This window comes from Heterocephalus glaber, unplaced genomic scaffold, assembly GCF_053883595.1.
Source record: "Heterocephalus glaber isolate CG9 unplaced genomic scaffold, H.glaber_assembly_v1.0 deba00001561, whole genome shotgun sequence".
Lineage (NCBI taxonomy): Eukaryota > Metazoa > Chordata > Mammalia > Rodentia > Bathyergidae > Heterocephalus > Heterocephalus glaber.
In genome coordinates, this window is record NW_028258349.1 from 13,631,677 (window position 1) to 13,656,670 (window position 24,994).

Consider the following 24,994-nt stretch of genomic DNA (forward strand, 5'->3'; position numbering starts at 1 on the left):
TAAGTGCTAATTGGTTTTTAATTCTACTTGGATTTTAATCCTGCCCACTGCAGCCTTGGTCCAGAAACACTGATCTGTTAGAAGAAGTGTTCCGTAGGAGGAGGAATCAGCGCTGTAGGGAGCTGGCAGGCTGTGTCCTTCCTAGCTTGTCACAGTGGCCTTAGGCCTCTGTCAGCCTCATGTGCCCCCTGCCTTAGGCTAGTGCGGGATGCTTCACAGAGACTTGCTGAGGATGGCAAGAGCAAGTTTGGACAAAGTACCCACACCTCCTCCATGTGTGGGTACAGCGAAGCTGGAGGAATGTCATTTGACCAGCTTGGAGTAGTGGGTCTCAGATTCCTGATCCGGCATCCAGAAGTGTCTTCTGGATGACTCCTGGCAGTGGGCTACCTCCCCCTGCATCGCCCATCTGGGGCCAGCTCTGTTCTCTAGTCTGCTGTGGGAGAGACTGGATCACTTCGTGCCATCCATCTGGGATAGGGAGGTGATTTTGATCCGCCTCCACCCTCCTCCCCAGTGTTTTCTTCTGTTCAGAGCACTGTTCAGGATTGTCCTTCTGCAGTGCAGCCTCCAGGAGCCCATACTTATTTGGGCTCATTCATTCTCTTCACCTGCCCATGTGCTGGAGGTCACTGGGGAGGGGCGGGGAGCAGGTGTCAGGTGTAGAACAGGAGTCATGTAGGGTGGTGGTGGGACAGCTCCCACAATGCTGAGACAACAGGAGCTTGGAACACAGTCTCCCATTGCCACCTGGGGAATCTGGCACAGGTGACCACACTGTCCTGGGCCTCCGTGTCTTCACAATATTAGTTTGTTAGAGCTGCCATAACAAAGTACCACACACTGGTTGCCTTACACAATAGAAATTGATTGTCTCCGAGTTCTGGAGGGTGGAAATCTGACTCAGGTTGTGGGCAGGATTGGTTCTTTTTGAGCACTATGAAGAAGACTTAATCTAGGGCTTCTTCTAGCTTCTGGTGTTGGCTGGCATTGCTGGCGTTCCTCAGCTTGTGCTACATCACCCCATCTCCACCTTCCTCTTCATGTGGTATTGTCCTTGTGTATACGTTTATGTCCAAATTTCCCCTTCTCATGAGGACTCACTAGTCATTTTGGATTAAGGGCCTACCCTGTTCAAGTAATGCCCTCTAGTCTCCAAATGAGATCACATTCTGAGCCACTGAAGGTTAAGACTATAGCATATGCATTGGGAAGGAGGGGAAAGTTCAGCCTATAACAGAAATAGCATTGATAATACTACCCATGTACTGGGGTTATATTATTCATACAAAGAAAAGTGCTTAGCTCAGTTCCTATCACATAGCAAGTGCTCAGGAAATGTTTAGTCTCAGAGATGCCCTCTAATGCCCTCACCTCTTGTGGGACTCTTGCAGTCCTTGTGGTTCCCTGCTTTTATACTTGCCCCTCCATTCTATTCTCCAAAACCAGAAAGAAGGTCTTGTCACATACCCTGTGTGTAAATCCTCCAGTGGTTTCCCATTTCTGGCAGTCAGGACCATTTGGGCTCAGGTAACAGAACTCAAACTGGCGTAAGGAAATTGAGAAATGATAGGCTTAGCACACTTGAAGTCTAGGGATATCTGCAGAGTGTAAATAATGTCATTATCAATACTTTTTCTCTTCCATCTCTCAGTTGGTTCCAGTCTCAAACTGGTTGTTCTGTGGTAGTCACAAGTTGATTACAACTCTAGCCTCAAATTACAAGGTTCAGGTCCAGAGGAAAAAAGAGAGCCCCACCTCCTTTTCTGTGGGAACTTCTGCAAAAAGTCTGAAATTCTGCGTGAGCCAGCTTAGGTCATGTGTCTGTCTCTTACCATCAGTGTGACCAGGGGAATGTAGAGTGCATTGTGTGGCTTCGGCCTGGGGCAGGTCTGGAGCCTCTCGACATCTCATAACCTGAAAGTAGGGGCTATCTGGGTTTCAAGTGAAAACAGTATAATTTTTAGGAAAAGAGAGAGTGGATGCCAATGGAGAACACATGAATCACCTGCTAATATAATCTGAGATAAAATTAAAGAAATCCTTACCATGGCCCCACAGTGCATCCCTTGCCAGCCTTGCCCATAGCACACCATCCAGTGTTTCATTTAATCTCTCAAACCACACTTTCTTCTTGGTTTGTATGCGCTCTTCCCTGTGCTTGAGATGCTTTTCCTGATTGCTTTTCTCCCACCCTCCTATTTCCCTTCAATCTGAACTTACATATCAAGTCTTCCTGAAGCCCAGCTAGGCCCCTTGTTATTCTTGCCTGGCAAAGCTTCATAGCAGTTATCATAGTATTTAATTACATGTTGTGTTTGTCTTCACATGTTTAATGCCTCTCTTCCCTACTGAGCTGGAAGTCCCAGGAAGTCAAGCCCAGGCCTGTCTTTTTTCCTTTGCATTGCAACCTTAGTATATATTAGATGCTAAAAACAAAACAAAACAAAAAACCCAAAACAAAAAACTTTATTAAGTGACTGTAGTTGAAGTGGAGTAGTTTAAAATTATGGTTAGTGTGTCACTGAACTGCAGCAGGGAATGAAGAAGTTTTGGTCAGAAGTTTTTAAAACTCTGTCAGTGGGCCGGGGATTTAGCTCAGTGGTTTTGCCGCCTGCTGCGCAAGTGCAAGGACCCCAGTTCGATCCCCAGTACCAAAAAAAAAAACCTCTGGCAGTGAAATTTCAAAGTGAGAGTTTTACAAGTAGATTATGCTTCAGCCATATTTTTATAGGCTGTTGGCATTAATGGTGCACAAGGTGACCTACCTTTTGGAGTCTTGGGACCAGTTGAGATGATGTATCTCCAAATAATGAAAACCTTTCCATGTTAACTGGAGTCCGACAAATAACACTCATTTTTAATTAGCCTGGTAGGCATCTTGTATCTAAGGAGGAGGCAGGGTAAGCACTTTGGCATTTGGTTATTGGAGCACCTCTAAGGAGGCTCACACTGTTCTGAATCTCTGCAGTCTATCAAAGATCCTCCTGCTGGGAGCCTTTTTCCAGGTCACTGCCTTCTCACTAAAGCCCCAGTTCTCCTTTCCAAAACCATCTGTCCAGCCTCTCAGTGCAAAGTGAAGAGGTCACTAGACTATTGGCATGACAGTGAAGGTGACTGAACCTCTTCTCTTGGAGGAAGTAGTGATGGGACCCCTTGAGGATGTACAGGGGATGGGTGGTGTGTTTCATGAAAGAGTTAGCCTGGGCAGCCATAGGGAAAGCTGAAATGCTGTGGAGTGAAGATCACCATTACTATTTGCTTAACATGTTGGACATAGATGTGGCTGTTGGAGCAGACCTAGAATAACAGTAGCTTAAATGAGAGAGCAGTTTCTTTTTCTCTCATGAAATAATTTTGAGAGCAAGTAGCCTAGGGCTGACAAGGCAGTACCACTGTACTGGGGGTCCCAGCTCCTGCCATCTTGATGCTCCTCATTCTTAGGGAAGCAGCATATGCATGGCCCAGAGAGATTCCCCATGACCAGTACTTTGTTTTTAAGATAGGAGGTATTTTTTTTTCTCTTTTGAAATACAATTTCTTTACCATAAAATTTATCCTTTCAAAGCATACAGTTCAGTGGGGGTTTTTTGTATATTCACAAAGTTGATTGGCAGAACATTTTCATCACCCCATAAAGAAATCCTGAATTCATTTCCCTTCCCCTCACACCCTGTGTCTATGGATTTCTGTCTGTATTCTGGAAATTTTGTATAAATAGAATAATAATGTGATAAATATCTATTTGTGTCTGCTTCTTTCACTTAACACAGTTTGTTGTTTGCAGTGCTGGGAATAGAACCCAGGCAAGTGCTAGGCAAGTGGTCTCCCACTGAACTATACCTCTAACCCTGAGCATAATGTTTTTAAGGTTCATTCATCTTGTATGTGAATCAGTATTTCATTTCCTTTTATGGCTGAATAATATTCCATTGTGTGGATTTACCACATTTTGTATATCCATTCATTAGTTTGGACCTTTGGTTGTTTCTACCTTTTAGCTATTTTAAGTAACACTGGAATGAATTTTATGTATAGGTTGTATTTTTCAGCTCTTCTGAATATATACCTAAGAATGGAGTTGCTGAGTCATGTGGTAACTATATTTAACTTTTTGAGGAACAAGGCAGAAATTCTTAACATTTGTGTGCTCTGGAGTTTGACATCTTTTACAATCATGTTTTTTTGTTTCTGTTTTTCTGGTGCCGGGGATTAAACTCAGGAACTTGTGCTTGCCAGACAGGTGTGGCACCACTGAACTACATTCCCTGGCCTACAATCATATTTTTAAATTCCTGAAACATATGAAATTACAAGGGAAAGCAGTTGTGTTGAAATACAAATTTTGAAATATGAAGATGAATTTGTGATATAGTATGGCAAATTTCAGGATGATCTAATAGCTGCCATAATTTCCAAATAATAAAGGACATAAATGCTATTTTGAGATATCTTATAGGAATTGTAATGTGTTAGTAATGCCTGTGGTTTCTGTTGGTGACAGGTATGAAAACTCCTGTGGTTTGTCTATATTCATTATTAAAGGAAATGCTGAATTTCTAGTTAGAAAATAAAGAGGTAATTCCACTCTATTTATATTAATAAAGTTCTTGAATTCTACTATATTTCAAAGGACATGGTCCAGAAGTTGCATACACCTCTTCTGTTTCTATGCCATTGGTCTAAACTTAGTCTTCTGTTTCCACTTAGCTGCAAAGGAGGCTGGGAAATGTGGTCATTATTCAAGGCAGCCATGTGCCTGGCTAAAATATAAAAGTTCTGTTATTAAAAGAAAAAGGGTGGGACCGGGGACTTAGCTCAGTGGTGCTGCCACCTGCCTTGCAAGTGCAAGGTCCTGAGTTCGATCCCTGGTACCAAAAAAAAAAAAAAAAAAGAGTGGAAATGGATATTGAGGACAAAGAGAAGTTAATACTACACTATGCCCCATGCAGCCATTTCTCCCCCAGGTTGAGAACATGTATTCTTTCTTCTGATGAGCACATGCCAAAGGAGTTGATTTGCCTTTAGAGGCCATGATGTATGAGAAAAACAACATGTATTTTGAATCAGTAGAATGCTGCTCAGAGTGGGAGCTGCTCCCATGATGAACTGAGCCTGCCTGAGGGAAGAGCCTTTGCTTGATGCCCAGCTCATATTCACACCAGAGCAAGTGTGCTCTAAGTGGAATGGTGGACATCTGTTCTCTTTCCGTTATTTGTCCTTTGCTAAGGGTGAGGGGGCCCAGCAATAGTTGAATTTAAGTTAAGTAAACATTTAATATACCTTCTCTGTGCCTTTTTACCATGCAGTAAGGTATATGATTGGCTTCTCAAATGACTGGCTGGTGATCTGATGTTGAAACTCTTGATCTGCGCGTCAGGACCCACCTTCAAGTTACCCAAGCCAGAAGGACTGATTTGTTGGCTCAGAGTCCTGGGAAGATCAGCCACAAAAGAGTAGACTGTTTAGGCCTCAGGATAGCAGACAGCAGGACATGTGTGGCCTATTGGCAAAGTGACCACCTCATTGTTTTGGTTGTGAGGGCTGAAGAACAGTGATGCTGAGCATAATAATGGTAATAGCTGGTCTTTATTGAGCACCTGCCTTGTGCCTGGCAGTATTCATGGATGAACTCATTTTCAACTACCTTATGCAATGGATCCTGCTCTACAACCATTTTCCTAGTACCCAGGGGTTAATTGACTTGCCCATGATAATATAGTTATTTGTCTGTGATGGAGGTGGCATTTGAACAGAGGGTCTGGTTCTGGCATTTTCTCTAATGAACCTTACTGTCCTGAGGGCCAAAGATGAGGTGCTGGAACAGAGGGCTTAAAATTCTTCACAGAGTAGTTTGTGTTTACTTCATGCTCTCATTTCTTCAATCTTTATTATTTATTTATTTTTGGGGGGGTACCAGGGATCAAACTCAATCTTTATTTTTAATGATGACTTTTGAATTTATGTAGTTGTGTCATCCCAGGTTGTCCTGCCTCTGATCCAGCACCCAGTGGCATGTCCCTCCTTATCCAGCACTACCATTAAAAAATTCAGGTGACTCTCACTGATTCTCTACAATCCTCTTGATTCTAGGCCAGCCCTCTGGTTTCAGTTTTTAAAGCCAGTATTTTGCTGTCCTAGTTTTAAACACGAATTTTTTTAAAAATTGAGCTGGGAGTGTAGTTCAGTGGTACAGCATTTGCCTAGCATATATGAGTCCCTGGGTTTGATCCCCAGCACTAACCAACTAAATAAGTGGAGCTGAATGAGGTAGCACATACCTGTAACCCCAGCCGTTTGGGAATCTGAGGCAGGAGGATTCTGTTAAGGCTCATCTGGCCAACTTAACAAGACCCTCTCTCAAAAATTTTTAAAAGGGCAGAGGATGTAGCTAACTGGTAGAACACACCATCAGTCAATCAATCAATCCAATCAATGCAGAAAGAAAGTTCATTTTGTTTCTTAGCAAATATATACAGTGTCTCACAGGTGCCAGATCTGGGTTTTCAGACCTAGGTATGTATATCATTAAGCTACTTCCTGCCCTCTTGGAACTGACCCTCTGGAGAGGAGGCAGGAGAATCTGCCTCAGAGCCCCAATTGGAGCCGTGATAAACTCGATAAGGGGAAAATACAGGGAGCTAGGAGAATACTGCAGTGTGTAGAACCCTAGTCTTGAGCTGAGGGTGGAGGGATGGTGCTATGAGGCACATGTGGGAGCTGAGCCTAGGGTCAGTGGCATCAGAGAGGGCACAGAGCAACTCCAGGGTGGACTGGAAAGCCACAGTCCCCGTATCCACATGCATTCTGAGTATTGAGAGTCCCCATCTGCTAGTTACTCACACAAGCTTTCCAGGCTCAGTTTCCTTACTTGTGGGAGTGGTATGGATCATGGCGCACCTTATACTGGTGGATGTGAGAATTCTTCTGGCATATGGCGAGGGTCTATGAAAGTTAGTAAGTCATTAAAATTTATAAGCTTTATGACTAAAAACAGCTAATAAAGTCAGCCCAGCATAGGAGCAGACTCTTTAAGTTAGGTAAGTACTTGACAGGGGCTGCTAGACATGGGGATGTGGTGTGGGATTCAGGGATGCAGTCACTGGGTGCCACCCACAGCAGGTCTTCAGGACTGTGGAGACATGGTTTTGATTCACAATGAATAGGAGACAGACTAAACAGAACCTAAGGGCCAAGCTTGCTAAATGACCTTTAATGCACATGATTGGCCTGACAACAAAGGATTGCTCGGTCCAAAGTCCTAGTGGCAGTTCCTGAGGAAGTGTCCTCTTTCCCTGACTCTCCCTCTTGCTCTGTGTCCCCTGTTGGGTTTCTCTCCCCAAGGTGGAAAGATGGCTGCTCTTGGAGGTACAGGCTACCCTTAAATGCCCTGACCAGACTCCCCCTCCTAAAATGTTTATGAGGTGACCCTGCACTGTGGCACTTGGAAGCAGTGCCAATGAGCCTGGAAAGATGTGTGAAACCAAGTAAGTGATCTTGGTTTCTCAGTTAGAGTTCTTGGGTTGCAAGCAAAAGAAATCAGCTCAGGCCACCTGTGGCCCTAAAAGGAAACCAAGGTGAAACCGCTTGGGGATGTGAGGAGATGAGGAGGTAAGGAGCTGCTAGGCACTGCAGCTAGCCTCCTGGGTATAACACCCAACCTCAGCTCTTACTCGTAAGTTTCTCTCAACCTTTCAGTGCCTCAATTTGTCACCTGTAAAATGGACATTAGACTCAGAGAGTGCTGTGAGGATTCAGTAAGTTGATACTTACTCTGCATTTAGAAGCATGCTTAGCACCAAGTGTGTGGCTAGATAAATATTGGCTGCTGTTTTATTTTATTGCAGTTGTTATTACCATTATTATTTTATTTATTTATTTAGGTACTGGGGATTGAACTTGGGACCTTGCACTTGCAAGGCAGCCATGGTGCCGCTGAGCTAAATCCCCAGCCCTACCATTATTATTTTTATTGGCAACTGACATTCAAATTCCTGAACAAGGATTTAGCTCAGTGGTTCCACCGCCTGGCTCGCAAGTGCAAGGTCCGGAGTTCGATCTCCGGTACCAAAAAAGCCCAAACAAATTCCTGAACAAGATTGGTCCAGTTTGAATCATGTGGCTGGGTGAGTCCTGTGATTGACAGTGCTCTTCCCCTCTAGCTAACAGGAATAAGGGAACAAGCAGCACTTTCCCCAGAAAAAGTAGGCTGCTGTCACCAGATGTTGGGGTTATCATCAGATGTCCTCTATGTTCAGTAGTTTGATACAATAAATGTTGGTTTCTTTCCTGTCTTGTGTTGTGGCCTGTGCTGAGCCACAGCAGGCACAGAAAGGACAATGATTTGCAAGGTCTCTTGCTCACAGGGCTCACAATCCGAGGGAAACAGCTGTTGAGATCAAGTACCTAGAACCAGTACCTGGTCTTCAGGAGATCCTCAGTAAATATTTGTTGAATAAATAAATACAGGAAAATGCAGAGGCTTATGGGAATATACAACTGAAGCATCTTGCCAATTATCTTAAAGGAAACTATGTTTGCAGCTGCAGCACTCGGGGAAGTATGGATGGTCATCCACCTGCACAGTCTTGGACATGGATGTTTATTAAGTGGAGACTGGATGATCTCTCAGATGGATGATCCTGGAGTCTGCCCAGTGTGACAGTTGAGAGCAGACCCCAAACTGGAGAATTGGCTGCCTTCTCAGTTGAACAGGATGTGCAGACGTGGTTCCAGGATGCATCTCTATGGAATGCAGTTGCTAATACAAACGAGCTTCCTCATGTCACAAGGCATCTATTATGTGGACAGTCATGGGACTGGGCGGGCTCTCCAGGGGAATTTTATAGCCATAGTAATGTTTAGGGCTTCCCTTTGGAGAAGGGGTTTTCCCACAAATGACTTCTAATAACAAAGAGAATAGTAACCACCACTTTCCTTTGCCAGCACTGTGCAAAAGGATGAACCCATGGAGTCCTCACCACAGCGCATGAGGCCAGCCTCTCATCCCCATTGTGCTAAAGCACAAAGAGGTAAAATAACTTACCTGTTAAGTGCCCAGCAAGTGAGGAATTGACCTGGGAATCTGGCTATGGTCACTTCACCGAAGCTCAGACTTTTTACTCTATGCCATGTTTGGCCCCTTTTTTTTCATTAGTATACTTCTCAAACAATATTATTTTTACTGGGAGCTCAGTGGTAGAATGCATGTGTAGCATGTGAAAGGCCCTTGGTTCAATCTCTAGCATAAATAAATAAATGGATAAAGGACCAAACAAACGAATGAAATTATTTTTATTGAGTTGCACATGGTACAGTATTTAAAAATAAAAGGTCAGGTTTTTTTTCATACTCAAATCCTCCATAGAAGCAGCCACTATGACCTCTTTCTTTCATCTTTGTTTGGAAATTCTCTGTGTCTATACAAGCAAATATATAAACAGAATAGCCATATTCCATACCAGAGGTGGTAAACTACAACCCACAGGCCAGATTTGGCCCAGGGTCAGTTGTTGTTTGGCCTGGGAGCTAAGAATAGGCTCGATGTTTTCACAGGGTTGAAAAAAAAATCAGAAGATTTCATAACATGTCAGACGATTTGAAATTCAGGTTTCAGTGCCCATAAATAAAGTTTTATGGAACACAGCCATGCTTGTTTGGTTATGTAGTTTGGCTGCTTTCAGAGTTGAGCAGTTGCAGTAGAGAAAGATGACCCCAAGCCTACATTATTTATCCTCTGGTTCCTTCCAGAAAAAGTTTGTCATCTTTGCACTCCACACTTTCTTTCCTGCGGAACTATAGTACTTCTTGCCTGCTTTGTTCCCTCCCTATCCCCTGTCGCCTGTCCCCTGTCCCCTATCCCTGGGGTGGAACCCACCTGCAAGCTGTGGGCTTAGCCAGGGTGTGTGGCTGCAGGTAGGTCTGTCCGAGCCTCCACTACACACTCACTCTAAGCATATCTGGAGCACCAGCTGTAGGGCAGCCCCTGGCTGGCAGCCAGAGCAGGTCCAGGCCTGCCCACGGGAATCTGCAGACCAGTAGCGGGTGGGGGTGGTGGCAGTGTTATCAGTCAATTCTAGGGGTGGGTGTATTTATTCATATCTGCTCTCACACACCACCTCTCTATCCCGTCACTCCTGCTTTATATGTGAACTTAAAAAATAGGTTATGCATTTATATATGTCAAACATCAGTTCTTGCTCTGTGTGTATATATAACGAGAAGTCTCTCTGCTTCCTCTTTCCCTGCTCACCTGGTTCCTCCACCCTTTAAGTAATTATTTATATTATTTCTCCAGTATCCTTCTGTAAATACAAGCAAGTGGGAAGATCTATTTTTATCTTCCCCTCCTTGCTTCTGCAAAAGGTAGCTACTCAACATCCAGTACTGCACTTGGCTTGTTTTACTTTACAGCACATCCTGGAGATTTCTGTGTATCTTCAGTGTTTTGGCTGGTACTGTTGGGTGGGGAAGTGTAAATAGAGGGAAGAGAAGGGAGATGGGGTACATAAGGAGGAGCATTTTATTTTTTTAAATTTTTTAATTTTTTTGGTACCAGGGATCGAACTTGTGTCCTTGTGCTTGCGGGGCAGGCAGTGGCACCACTGAGCTAAATCCCTGGCCCAGGAAGAGCATTTTAGCATGAACAGCTTAAGGGGTCAGCAAGAGCCTGATGGTCAAGGTAGGGGGGGGACCATAGCCTTGATTCTGGGAGCTCCTAGGTGTGTGGTTCTGCTGTTTCCTTCCATGCCCTGTTTTTCTGTGCCCAAGTACACACTGCCCTCATTACATTGACCAACAAGAGGTTAAGACTGTCCTTGAGAGCTGGTTATTGACTGCAGATAATAATGAAAGAATTACTCCTACAAGCTATTCCTCCCACCCCCAGGGTCCTTTCTAGTCATCTGATATGGGGCAAGTCCCAGTACCTCTCCTCTTTTAAAAGACATAGTCACAGTGCCCACAATGGGGTTGTCTGGAGGTTGATGCACACACCATGGTCAGTTGACTGCATAATGTGTGCTCGATATGTTGGCTCTGGTTCTTTTGAAAGGACTAGCTTGGGTTCCTTCTTTGTTAGCATAGCTCAGGATTAAGAATTTTGATTAGAGAGCCTGATCACCGGGGTTCTAGTACTCTCCTTTGCTGTGTTGGGCAAGTTACTTGCCCTCACTGTATTTGTGAGTGTATTTGTATTTGTAAATTTGTATCTGTAAATGGAGATAATTTCTGGTCCTGGTCCTGTGCTGAGGAAGAAATGAGTTAATGTTTGTAATGCTCTGAAAACAGTGCACAGCATGTAATGACATCAAAGGATGCCAGCTGTTGTTATAATTACTATTATTTCACACCCTCTGCTTTCTGTCTGGAGCTCTACTGAACAGTAGACGTGGGACTCCAGGCAATGATGCTGTTTCAGTACAACAGTGCCCTTCGTCGTAGCACATCCCATCTTTCCCAAAAGACACCTACTTATCTGTCAGGGGGGTTACCATTTAGGTACTTAAGAGAGCCTGGAGCAGAGATTGTCTATTTAATCAACTCCATCAGACTTCACTTTATAGTCATTCACCATATAAAGTTACATGACTTCCCTAAATGGCAAGGGAGGCTGGGAAATTTGAGTTTCCTTAATCCCCCCTCCCCTGCCATGCCCAGTAAATATTAGCAAGCACATGAATCCATTTATCAATCTAGCCATCATAGAGGGGGCATCCTCCCAGTATTTTACACATCTATGTTCTGGTCAGTTTGCAAAAATGTCACCTATAAATGTGGCAAAATACCTGACACTCAACCTTCAGTGCTGGAGGGAGGCCTATGAGGGACACAGTTGTTCTGAAGCCTTCTGAGATGTATTGATCTAATCAGGGTAACAATTAAACTCAATAGTTCAAAGGCAAGCTGTGGGAACTGGGCCTTGAGCAGCCAGAGAGGCTGCAGAACCGGTTTCTTCAGGGCTGTTTAGCTGTGTCTGATTGCCTGGTGGACAATCCCACTGGCTCCCAGAGACCTTCAGGGTTGTCTTCTACCTCTGACTGGGGCCCTCTCTTTGCAGATGACTGGGCCCCCTGAAGCCAGCAAGTGCCTACTGTGTGTCTGGTGCTGTCCAAGGTACCAGAGATGGTAGTAGGTAACATTTACTGAGCACTCACCATGTGCCCAGTCTTGCAGGTATGTGGGTTAATGCATTTAATCCTCAAAGGAGCCCTGTGAGGTGGGACAGGAAAGACAGGGAGGCACACCTAGATCACTTGCCTATAGCTAGGTAGAGGCAGCCTCTCAAGTCTGAGTTAGAGCCCTGCTCTTAGCAGCTTTTGCAGGCCATATGCATTTCTTCAGGGTTTTTCCATAGTGGGCTTTCAGAAATCCTAGCTTCCAAGGGTATATAGCAGTTTATGGTGATCCAAGTTAGTGGAGCTTGTGGATGTGGCTGCAGGGGAGTCACATAAAGGGAACAGAGGCTCAGGCTGGGAAACCTGGACTTTCTCACTGTGACCCATAGGAATATGAAGAGGGAGCAGGCAAGGACATCAGATATCCACTCTGAGCTCTTGCTGGCTGCTCAGAACCCACCTTACAGATTTATGTGGCCCCTCAGGGATGCCTTCCTAAGATAGATGCATCTCCATCAGGCATATGATGGTGCCCTTGCCTCCTCTCCCCTTGATAGGCTATGTTGAAATTATTTTTGCATTTTTCAGTTCCCCTAAACAAAGTATTTGTGGAGTGGAAGACTTGCATCTACTCCTCTTAGATCAGTGACAGCAAGCCTTTTAGAGACAGAGTGCCTAAACTTCTCATGATGTCATCACCTGGTACCGCTGCTCCTTTCCAAGCATGCACACGGCCCCTGTGTGCACTGTTATCTGATGCTCAGCTGCTGGGGTGACTTGGCTCACGTGCCAACAGAGAGGGCACATGTGCCATAGGTTCGCCACCACTTCCAGACCAATCCTGGCCATGTGACGGGGATTAAATGTGTCTGAAAGAGGACATAAATGACTCATGCAGCACAATTAACAGATAAACAGAAGTTACTTGCAGTATCATTTGGGCAAGTGCCAGATCTGGCTTAGAGAAGCAGTGGAGGGTATCCTTTGAAAGTTTAGGCCCTAATGCCACACATTGGGGTTCAGATCCAGCTCCACCTCTTGCATGTTGTTCGTGACTTTCAACAAGGGGCTACATGTGCTCTCATGACTTCAGTTTTTTCATCTACAAAGTGGAGATTATAAAGGGACCTACCCTGGTAGGATGATTGGGAAGCTTCATGAGTTGGCATTTTAGCAAGTCCTTGTGTAACAGTTAGCTGTTACTATTAGATGTTATATAGTACTGTTAACTATACAGAGCCGATCGAGTCTTAGTTTCATGAGTATGGAGAGACAAGCTTGGTTCCAGGGAAGATGGTGTTCAACTCCTGAGCCTGAGAACCAGTGCTATAGCCAGAAAAGGCTGCTGCACCCCAAAGTGGACTTGTAAGTCTGATCCCTATCAATAAGCTTGCTTTGCAGGCAGAGTTGGCATTTTCAGAGTTGTGAGAAACTGTGTTCTTTGTGGGAGAAGTTGGGATAAAGACACAGCCTGGCTGAATTTCCTGAGAACAGTGAGTCGCTTTTACAGATAGCCTCTCCTTGCTATCTCAGGGAGTAGGGCCTGTGCCCTGTGCAAAGCTGGCAGGGTAGAGGTTACAGGCTGCATTCAGCCCCAACTAAAGAGTGACCTTGAACAAGTGACTGGCCTCTGCAAGCCTCGGTGTCCATCCCTGAAAAGTGAGAAACTCAGGTCACACTGCCAACTTATCAATGAGCCAGCCTAAAAGCAGTAAAACTGCACAGGTCCTGGCACATAGCAAGTTACATTAAATGGAAGCTATGTTACTACTATCATCATAATTGTGGTTAGTATGTTTTTAAGTTGCTGTGGAACGTGACTGTATTCTACATATATCTCTTATGTAGACAAGTCTGGAACATATCATCATGGTGAGCTCTCCAGAACAGAGTAGTCACTTTATTAACCTGACTGGAAGTAAAAATTCATATATTCCCTCATTAAATATTTATAGGGTTTCCGCCTTGTGCCAAACATTTCCTAAGGCCTGATTACATAACAGACAGGACAGACATAGTGCCCACCCACCTGGAGTGCAAGATCTGGAAAGGCAGGCAGACTGGAAGTAAATAGTATTTATCAGGGGTGATTGATGGTGCTACAAAGAAAACTGAACCAGGAAAATGTGATGTGAGTGGTGGGGTGAAGCGAAGGAACCACAGAGGGCCAAGAAAGGCCTGTGGAGGTAACATTTGACCCAAGACTTGAAGATTGAAAAGGAGTCAGCCATGCAAAGAATTGAAGAAAGAAAGTACCTGGGAGAGAGAATAGCAAGTGTAAAGGCCCTGTGGTAGTAATGAGCTTGGCAAGTGGGAGGAACAGAAAGGAGGTGGCCATGGCTTAAGTTGGTGAGGAAGGGTGAGACTATTGTAGGAGGGATTTATAGGTCCTGAGTTTGTTCCCCGAAGCTTCCACATTCTCCCAAGCTGGTTGTGTGTGGAGACAGGATTTTGGTTAGCTACTTTGGCACCTGTGGGAAGAAAGTTGAGTAGGACCAGTGGTCCAGCCCCTGTTTCCCTCTGATCAACTTCCCAAGACCCTTACCCAGGGACTCCAGGCAACAGGGAAGAAAATTCCCTTTGCCCTTGGATGGGCTCTCTGACTTCTGGCCAGGAATGTGATTTTTCCTTATTGTCCAAAGATGGCCCAGCTATGTTTTCATACCAAGGAGAGTTGTGATGCTGTATGCCTGAAGCCTACTTTCTCCTTCCCCAAAATGAATCACCCAAAAGCTGCCTGCTCTGGAGAAGTCCCAGAAAACCTCCAGGCCTAAGCCTGTTGCTTGGGAGGGTAGGAAACCAAGATCTCTTTTCTTTGACTCAAAGAAGAAGGTATTAAAGCAACAGCACCTACTACAGTAAAGCTGTTGAGGAGCAGCTGTGCCCAGACTCTAGGTTTCAGCTCTGGCTTCACCACTTATCACCTGTGTGACCTCGGCTAAGTGACTTAGTATCTGTTCCTTGCCTTGGTCTTCTCGTCTGTAGAATGGGGATAGAGTTCCCTGCTTAGGAAAGTGCACTCAGAGTATACTATAGAAGTAAGTATATTCCAATGTTAAGTCACAATGCAATGAGTTTTTCTTTCCTCTGCTTTTTTGTTAATGCTTAAAATGATAGATTTTACTCCCATTTCTCCACATCAGCCTGGTTTCAGGTGCCAAAAAGCAGCCGTGCTTCTGAGGAGCAAGTTATTTGATGCCAGGAAGCTGACTGTGGACAGGGTATTTGTCTCCAGAGATGGGGGACTGAGAGGAGCTTCTGCAGTGGCAACTGCTCCTGCCTGCCAGAGAGGATAGACTGTTTCCTCCTGGGAAGCTCTGTTTCTTCACCCTGGCTACACACTGGAGTCAGGTGGGGATGGAGGCAAACAGGCCCAGGCTTGCTTTCTCCAAACCCCTTCCTTGGTAAAGGGGCTTTGGCCCAGGCGTGGAGTTTTCTTGAGAGGTCCTTGATGTGCCTTCAGGCTTTCTAGTCTCTGGCCAACTGACTCACCTACTAACTGTACCTGAGAATTGCCTGGGGACCTTGTTAAAATGCAAGTTCTGGTTTGAGGGGTGCTGCTCCCCAGATCATAACTTTGTGGTCAAGGGCGCAGAAGTTTGGCCTGCAGAATCTTGGAGCAAATCTGTATTGCCTCTCAGCTGTTTGGTGACTGACTGCAAATTAGAGCTTGAGAGCTTAGATCATGGTTTCTCTACCTTGCCACTGTTGACCTTGGGGTCAGATCATTCTTTGTTCTGGGAAATGGTCCTGTGCCTCTTTCGATGTTTCACAGAACCCTGACCTCCACCCCCTAGATGCACTTAGCAGACACCTTCAGTTACCTACTCTTTGTGATAAAAATTGTCTCTGAATGTGCCCTGGAATAGGGGTGCCAAAGTGTCCCTAGTGAGAATCAGTGGCCTAACACCTTTGAACTTCCCCATGCCTATGACTCCCTGGGCCACCTGGTTACATGCAGTGATGTCCAGGCCTCTGGGGGAACTATGGTGACTTCATTCTGATTTCCATTTCCCGACATAAACACTCAGCATGATTTATCATCCTTTCCCCTCTTGCTTGCCCAGCCCCACTCACCATTTACTGGGCAGTAAAGGGACCAGGACAATGAAGAGAAGTCAAACCAGGAGCTTGTATTTGCCACTATAGTCTGTCCAGAATGAAGCATCTGAGACAGAGGCCATGAGAAATGATACAGTTGGGGTCATTGGTGAACATCTACGGGACTCTGGCTGGTGGCACATCCTTTAGGGTCTGGAATACCCCCTTGCCTTCTTGAAGTTTTCTCTTCTGGTGGGTGGAGGGTAGAGATGAGGAATAAGTGGACAAACAACCCAGTGTGTCTATCTATAAGTGAACAAATAATTACAAGTGGACTATGCTTATAACCCTCTCATAGCTGGTCAGCAGGAACAGAGAACCATGGCTCAACTCTAGGCAAATGTGCCAGCAAGCCAGCGAGGTTCTTGAAGAGTCTGCCTTTCCTTGACTTGTAGCTAGTGGGTGATCTCTGGGTCTCAGGGGCCCAGTGAATGTCCCTGCCCACCTGTGTGGTGTCAGTGTGTCTAATTGGGCCACTCATACTAACAGTAGTGATACTTGAAGTGTCATCCTATTCTAAGTGCTTTTTAGTCCCCCATAACAACCCTAAGATGGTGGTGGTTTACTCCCCTTGTCTAGATGAGAAAACTGTGACACAGCAGTAACACATCCTACATCTCACAGCTGGTAACTGACAAAGCTGGGATTTGAATCTAGGCCACCTGACTTCAAAGTCCACACTTTTCAGGACTATAGATACATGGGTTGGGTGGACAAGGCCAAGCTAGCGGATCTGTCTGGGGAAAGCACAGGAAGGTCCTTCCAGCAGGACATTTCAATTCTAACAACCTCTCCATACCCTTTGAGCAATGTCCTTAGAGAAAAAACTAAGGACAGAGAGAAAGCCATATTGCTGGTCAGTCACTGTCACCTGGAAAGCCCTGGCCTGACTCTCGGACCCCACATGAGTTCAGTGAGCCCGTGCAGAGCAGCAGTTCCCAGGAGGAGGGCATTTGGAGGCTGGGCATCAAGCTGTGGAGCCTCACAGCTAGTGGCTTTGCTGTTACACTGTAGGCCATTATGTCCTGACTCTACCCTGTAGTAGCTGTGTGACAATGTTGGGCAGGTGACTTCACATCTCTTGAGCCTCAGGCTCTCCATTTTTAAACGTCTACCTCATTGAGTTCTAGGGGTCTTGGGTGGGGAGTAGGTGGTAATTCCAAGATCATCTTATGTAAAGTATTCAGTCCAGAGCCTGGCATCCTGTGAGTTTGTATTGTGGGAGCAGAGTCACCAAGTAATTTTGAGTAAGGCCACCAGACAACCACTTCAACCGCCCGGCCTTGGGCAAGTGGCTTTCACCTCTATGGGGCTGCATTTCCTCATCCTAACACAAGGGAAATGATGTCCTTACCTCATAAGGATGTCGTAACATTCAGTGAGTACCTGTGAAGCATTAAGCACAGAGCCTGGTACTCATAGTGGCCCCGTAAACATGAGCTGGCATGATTGTAATTGTCAGTTAAGAGTGTGGGCCTGAAGCCTAGCAGCCTGGTGAAGAGAAATCTTGCACAGAGTAATATTATGAAGGTCTTGAACATGAGAGATGGTCACATGAACCGCTCATTTGGTTTGTCGGGAACTTTTTTCTCCTCTCCAAAGAAAGCTAACCTTTCCAGAATAAGTAAGGGACATTGAGAAAGCCAGGGAGTGAGATTACTCCAGTTTCTGGGGGTCAAGGACAGTTCCATTCAGGTTCTCTTGTGTGCTGGCTCTGTGGTCAGTTGTATAAGGCAGGAGTAAGCCTGGAGAGTCAGCAGACCTAGGTTCCCAGTGATCCCAGCTTTGTGACCTCGGGCAGGATTCTTTTTTGGTGTCAGGCAGAATTCTTGCCTCAGTGCCAGGCTGAGTATCTGGCCTGAACAGTGTGGGCTGTTCTGGGGGCAGCAGAGTGGTGAGGGTTGATGGGTAGGTCCAAACCGTGGCTGTGTCACAGCTGACCATGACTTAACCCTTCTGAGCTTCAATTTCCTCATCTGAAATGGGGATACCACATGCTTTTTGTGGGCTCTGTGAGATCGTGAGTTAATTACATTAAGCCCTAGAAGTAGTACTTGGCACACAGGAAGTCCTGAGCGCACATTGGCTGTTATTATCGGTGTTGTTATTACCCTGCCCTAGAAAACAGTGTAAGTATATAAAGCTGGGGTACACTCAGGGAACAGAGCCCTGGCAGGGAAGTCTAGGGGCCAGCATTCAAGCCCATGCATTTTTCTAGGAGATGATTGAGAGCATGCGAAGGAGAGGAAGGAATGTGCTAACCAGGTGTGCTGTCTTCCTACCAAAGGGACAGGTTTGCCAAGGTCGGATCATGCCACAGATAATTTAAGGTGAGGTGGTGTATAAAGAAATGCTTTAAACAGTTTAATAGTTGTACTTTTATTTTCATGTGTAACAGGAAAAGAATTTAAACAACACGTCAAACCTAGAATTCCATGATTATTGCTGCTTTGGGTGGGGCTAACATTAGTATTTAAGCCAAAAATAAAAACGAGCATAGTTAGAGAAGTTTGAAGTAAGTAATAGTACCCATGGTCTGAGGATGTGGTACAGTGGTGCCAAGTGTGGACAGACCCTGGCGGCCGGAGATGTGGGGAACAGGTCAGGCTGGGTTTGGGCCAAAGGCTACAGTTCTCTCAGGATGCTGTGGAGCTGTTGGGCTCCTTTTGCTGCCCCTCCCCCCAGCCCTTGAATGCCAGTGAAGTTCTTTCCAATCACAGCCACCCAGAAGGGAGGAGCAGCCCTGACAGCTGCAGCTTCCTCTTTGGAGGTGGGAGGGTAGGGATGAAATTTACCAAGAGTTTCCAGATGGGACCTTCTCCTCCTGCTGTGAAATGAGAAAGCATGATACGGCCTTGGGATAGTGGTAATAATCTTTGACCACCATTGACTGGGTGAGTGCCAACAATATGCTAAGTACTTTCCATGCTTGATAGAATTGAATTCTTGCTCCACGAAGAGATCTGTCAGGACACATGGGATTGCAGGTAACAAGATGCCTGCGAATCTGGGCTGAACAGTGGAAACGGCTATTTAATCTCATTGCAAACAGTGTGGAGGAGACAAGCTCCCTGGCTGGTGCAGAGGCTCTCTGTCAGTTTTGAGCATCCTCATGCACTTTTTCTCTTTCTCTTCCACAACTTCTGTGTGCAGGTGTTATCCTGAAGCTAGGCATTGATTGCATGGTTATGCAAAGGCTGCCCCAGCTTCTGATAACATTCTTATGCATAGCATCCCAAGCTGGGAGGAAAGATAGGAGAAACGACTTTCTCTTCATGGGCTTTTCCCTTCAGAAGGGAGTGTGTTTCCATAAACACTTCTATCCCCACAGACCCCTCTTATGCCTCACTGGTCACCAGTGAGCCAGTGGCTGCTGTGCAGCTGGAAGGGAGGCCAAAAAAGTATGTGTCCACACAGTGAGAGGCAGCCAGAGAGATGGACTGGGAATGACTGCAAGCTACAGTTAGATGTCTGCTGCAAGAGAGTATTGTGACTATTCCCTCTTTAGATAAGAAGCATCAAGGATCAGAGAGAGGGGGAAGTGGCTTCCTCAGGATCCAGAGCTTGTAGTGGCAGAGCAAGAAGTTGAAGCCTACCCCCCTCCTTCAGTACTGGGGATTGAACCCAGTACCTTTACACTGAGCTGTATCCCCAGATGTATGTATGTATGTATTTAATTTGGTACTGGGGATCAAACTCAGGACCTTGTGCTTGCGAGGCAGGCGTGGTGCCACTGAGCTAAATCCCTGGCCCAGGCCTTTTTATTTTTTGAGACAAGGTCTAGTTAAGTTGCCCAGGCTGGACTCAACTTATGGTACTGGGATTGGAGGTGAAAAGCCACATCTTTTTCCCACAGAGACTGCAGTCTTAACCCTTGTAGGTGCTATGATACTTCTGCAGCAGGCAATAGATACCCAGGTGGCCGTAATGCAGGGTGATGAGTGATGAGCACCAAGTGGAGCACAAAGAAAAGAAAGATTCTGGCTAAGCCTGGCCAAGGAGAGCAGTGGAGAAGAGGAATACTTGGCTATGGAAGGTGAGCCAGAGTTCTGCCAGGTGCCCAGAGAAAAGGAAGGCATTGGTTGAATCAAAGTGGTTTGGGGCAGTGTGTGCTCAGTGGGTTAATCAGGGTTCTTTGAGTTGGAAAATAGATTTGTCTTTTATCACTGGGAAGTCTGTAGCAGAGCTTCTGACAGCCCGTGTTGGGGGCTCACATATATCATTGAGGCTCTGTTCCTCATTCCACTTGGCTTCACTGTGCCAATAGGCTGGATCCAGGTACAAATTCTCCTGGTTTATCACCCCAGTGGAAGGACAATTTATAGTCCCTAATATTGATACATAAAATTTGTATATGTATTTATAATGTGTTTTGTTTTGGTACTGGGGATTGACCCTTATACATGCTAAGTATGCAAGCTACTTCTTTAGCCATGTATATATTTATGGTATACAACATGATTCTTTTGGTACCGGGGATCAAGCTCAGGACCTTGCACTTGTACATGATGTTTTGGTATATATATATTTTGTGGAATGACAAATCAAGCAACTTAACATACTCCTTACCTCATATACTTTTTTGTGGTGGGAAATTTGTCAGTAGTACTCAAATATACAATATGTAATATATTGTTAACTGTTGTCAATGTGGTGTAAATGGATAACTTGATTTATTCTTCCTGGCTAACTGAAACTTTGTATCCTTTGACTAATGTCTCCCCTCTGTTCTCAATATAATTTTTTTGGTGCTTTGTTTGATGGTGCAGAGGGTTGAATCCAGGGCCTCACACATGGTAGGCAAGTGCTTTACCTCTGAGCTATACCCCAAGCTTTTTGTTTGGTCTGTTAATTGGTTTTTTGAGACAGTCTCTCTGTGTAGTTCAAGCTGGCCTTGAGCTTGTGATTCTCCTACCTCAGCTTCCTGTCTGTGTTTTTCTGAGATGGAGTCTTGCTGTATTACTCAAGCTGGCTTTGTACTTCTGGGGTCCACTGATCTTCCTGCCTCAGCCTCCCGTGTATCTGGTACTACAGAGGTACAAGTCATTACGTTAGTGACTGTCTGTGATATTTTTGTACCAGCCCCAGGGAAGACTAATCAAGTCTTAGGCCTATCCATTAAGGTGGTACTTGGGAATGGAATGGGAAGATAAAAGAGAGATGCGTGAGCACATTAGATATGTCCACCAATACCTTGCAACCTGTAGTCGGTGCCTTCATCTTGTGTACTTTGTTTTCCTTGTCTGAAATGTTGGACTAATATAATTGTCCCTACCTCATACAGATAAGGGGCAGATTCTGCATAATAAGCATTCAGCAGTATGATTAGGGAGTGCTCTGGAACCTAGAGCAGTGGCCTCCCAGTTTGAAGGCCCTCAGTGGTGCCTTGCCAAGACCTGGCATAACCATTTAAACCTTGACTGCTTGGGGTTCAAACCCCAGCTCTGTCAGAGCTGGGTAACCCTGGTAAAGTGACTTTACCTTTCTGTGCCTCAGTTTCCATGTCTACCAGAAAGAACAGTGCTTAGGACACTGCCAGGCACATGGTAGACATTAGCAATTATTTCTTTGGATGAGTGTATGAATGGAAAATCTGAGTCAGAAGGTACTCAGTGCTTGTTAAGCCTTTTTGGATTTGCATTACCAAGAGGCAGTATTCTATTGCCAGAAGCCAAAATGTCCATTTCTCTACTCCTTATTCAGTCCTGGATCTTAGCTATTAGGAAGAAATTCATACTCATTTTGCTTAGTAACAGAACTAGCCTAATACTATAGACATGTAAGAAAATGTCCATATATTTTTTCAGAGCTGCAAACTGAAGTGTGTAATGTTGAAATGACATGATGTCATTTCTTTCAAATACTTTAGTAAGAAGGAAAGAGGAGAGGAAAGAATAGATAAGGAATAGGTGAAGCAAATATGGTAGAATCTTGACAATTGTTGAATGAGAGGGGGGGATATGAGAGTTCATTGTACCTTGGTCCCCACTTTTTTTTTTGGAGAATATTAGCAATACCACCACCAACAAACCAGTGCTTCCCATTCCACAGGGCATGTGCATGCAGGCACGCACACACGCACACACACACACACACACACACACACACCACGCCTAGTTCTCGAGATCGTGCTGCACATACAGTTTAGAAGTTCCTAGCCAAGGGTACAGTGGTGCCACACCTGCCTGGCAAGTGCAAGGTTCTGAGTTCAATCCCTGGTACCGGAAAAAAATAAAAATTAAAAAAATAGAAGCTCCCAGCCAATGGGGGAGATGGATAAATGACGACCCTGCAGCCTTCTGTTTCCCTTGCCTCTCCATGGGTCCACTTTATGGGTTCCCCTTTTGGCTCAGTAGCTGGAAAGTTAGTGACTTTTCCACCAAACAGTGATTCCTCATCTCTTCTCATTTTGGAGGAGAGACCAAACTCCCTAAAGCTTAACTCCTTAGGCCCTTCTTGCTGATGGATCTGTTTTTACTATGAGTGGAGGGAGCCCTGAACCACTTTATCCTAGGGATCTGTGTGACGGAGCCAAAAACCTAAGAGGCTAGAGCTCCACAGTGACTAAATACTGACTCCAGCCCTTCCAATCCTCCCAGCACACAAGGGCAGACCTAGCCCATCCTCCTTATACAGGCTACTGCCCTGACCTTTTCTTCATTCTGCCTCGTGACTAGGTGATCTGAGCTTTCCATTCCACTGTCCTGGGAAGGTGGGGGCCCTTCAGCCCATCTGGTGCTGGGTAGGGCTCATTGGAGCAGGGCGATCCACCCAGGAGCTGACCCTGTCCATGCTGCTAAGGTCATCATTTAAGAATGTTTATTGGACAGCCCCACAGGAGACTCATGTGTTCCTGTGGTCAGCTGCAGCTTCCGGCTGTCTCACTTTTGCTGAATTCCAGCAATTTCGCATTTCCTTTAGGAAACAGAATGAGTCTGGAGAGAAGTATGAATAATCATGATGATACACCTGGCAGTAGGAACACTGGGAATCTGACCCTAATATTCATAGTTATTGTCATTGTTGCCAAGAACGTTAGCAGTGCAGACCAAGGGAAAAGAGGGTACTGGGGCCAGGTAACCTGGGTTTAAATCCCAGTACTACCACTTAATGGCCACATGGCCTAGGAAAGTCACTTGATCTCTCTGTGCCTCAGTTTCCTTATCTGTAAAATATTGATAGTACCTACCTTATAAGAGTATAAGAATTAAATAGGTACTTTTTGTAGAATTAAAATAACTTTCTTCTGTTGAAGTTGTTGAATTAATATTTACTATGGCAAGTATTGTATCCTACAGTCACACAGTTGGTCTGTAATAGTAGTTTGGATGGAAGCAGAAATTAGAGGAGATAAAAAGGGAGGTGCTTCTTCTCTAGCAGTCTGTAGTTTAGGGGAATGGACTTAATTTCACTATTTAAAAATATTTTTCACTTGATGTTCAAAATCTCATGGAAAAGCCCTGGCAAAAGACTTTAAAGGAAACAGTGTCTCCTCTCTCTGTATACACATGCACATGCCAGGAGGAAAGACTGCAAGGAAGTGAACCAACATCTTAGTGGTTATCCTTTGGTGGAAGATTATAGGTAGCTTTATATTCTTTTCTTGTACACTTATTTTCCAAGTTTTCTTGGAATCCCTGTTGACATGCATGTGCCACTTTCATAAACAGGAATCATATCTTAAAAGGTGAGAAATGTGTGCTATGGCTTCTGGAGAGGTTGGGTGGAAATTTGCCCAAGTGCACCTCTCTGTTTACTGTCTCCATGTCCAAAGTCCACATCTCAGCCTTCCCTAATGAGGTATACTTGAGCCCTGTAAAATTTCCACTGAGTTTTTTGTGTGTTTTTGCGGTGCTGAGGATTGAACCCAGTACCTTACACATGTTAAGCACTCTACCACTGAGCTATTACCCATTCCCAGACAGTTCTTGATATCAAGATGGTTCTTCAACGTCCATCCCTGTCTTGCCCAATCTTATTCTGTGTTTACGCTCCTTATTTCTCTTACTTCTTATTCCACTCTTGTTTCTCTTTACATGAAAGAACTTGAGTCCTTTTGTGGTTCTGATCTTGAGAAAGAACTGCATTTTTTAGTACTTTTTATTGTGGTAAAATCTGCATAATATGAAATTTAACATTTTAACCATTAAACATTTTATATAACATTAAATTTTCCATTTTACAGCTAGTTTGATTGTGGTGATTATTTCACAATCTGTATGTATAACAAAATAAGTTGTACACCTTAAATACATACAATTTTTACTTACCAATTATACCTCAAGAAAACTGGAAAAAAAAGTAAGCATAACTCATTCAGTAACCTAGAATTCAAGTGTATAATTTTCTGATATTTTATTTTATGCAATTATATTATTGATAGTCACAAAAAAACTTACCATTTTAAAGTTTGCTGTTCATTGACATTAGGTACATTCGCACACTGTACAACCATCATCACCATCTGTCCAAACTTGCAAAGCTGAAATTTTATCTATTAAGCAGTCCCTATTCCCAAACCCTTAGCCCCTGGCAGCCACCTTTTTTGTTTTTTCCTGTGAAATTGACTACTCTTAAATATGTCACAGTGGAATCATTCAGTGTTTTTCCTTTGTAACTGGCATATTCCACTTAGTATAATGTCTTCGTGGTTCTTCCATGGTAACATGTATCAAAATTGCCTTCATCTGAAGGCTAAATAATGTTCCATTGTATGTGCATACATTTTGTTTACCTATTCATTTGTTGATGAACACTGTTGGTTTCACCTTTTGGCT

At 44.6% G+C, this 24,994-nt stretch overlaps 1 protein-coding gene across 15 annotated transcripts in view; it reads left to right on the forward strand.

Annotated features, from left to right (window-relative positions):
* Sipa1l3 (signal induced proliferation associated 1 like 3) overlaps positions 1-24,994 on the forward strand; it is a 227,914-nt gene that overhangs the window by 44,164 nt on the left and 158,756 nt on the right. The window contains exon 2 of one of the 15 annotated variants that reach the window (XM_087191190.1): positions 8,947-9,032. The exons of 11 other annotated variants lie outside the window; for them this stretch is intronic. The gene's annotated coding sequence lies outside the window, so the exon portion shown is untranslated. 3 more of the 15 variants (XM_087191193.1, XM_087191197.1, XM_021239772.2) reach the window with 3 other exon arrangements.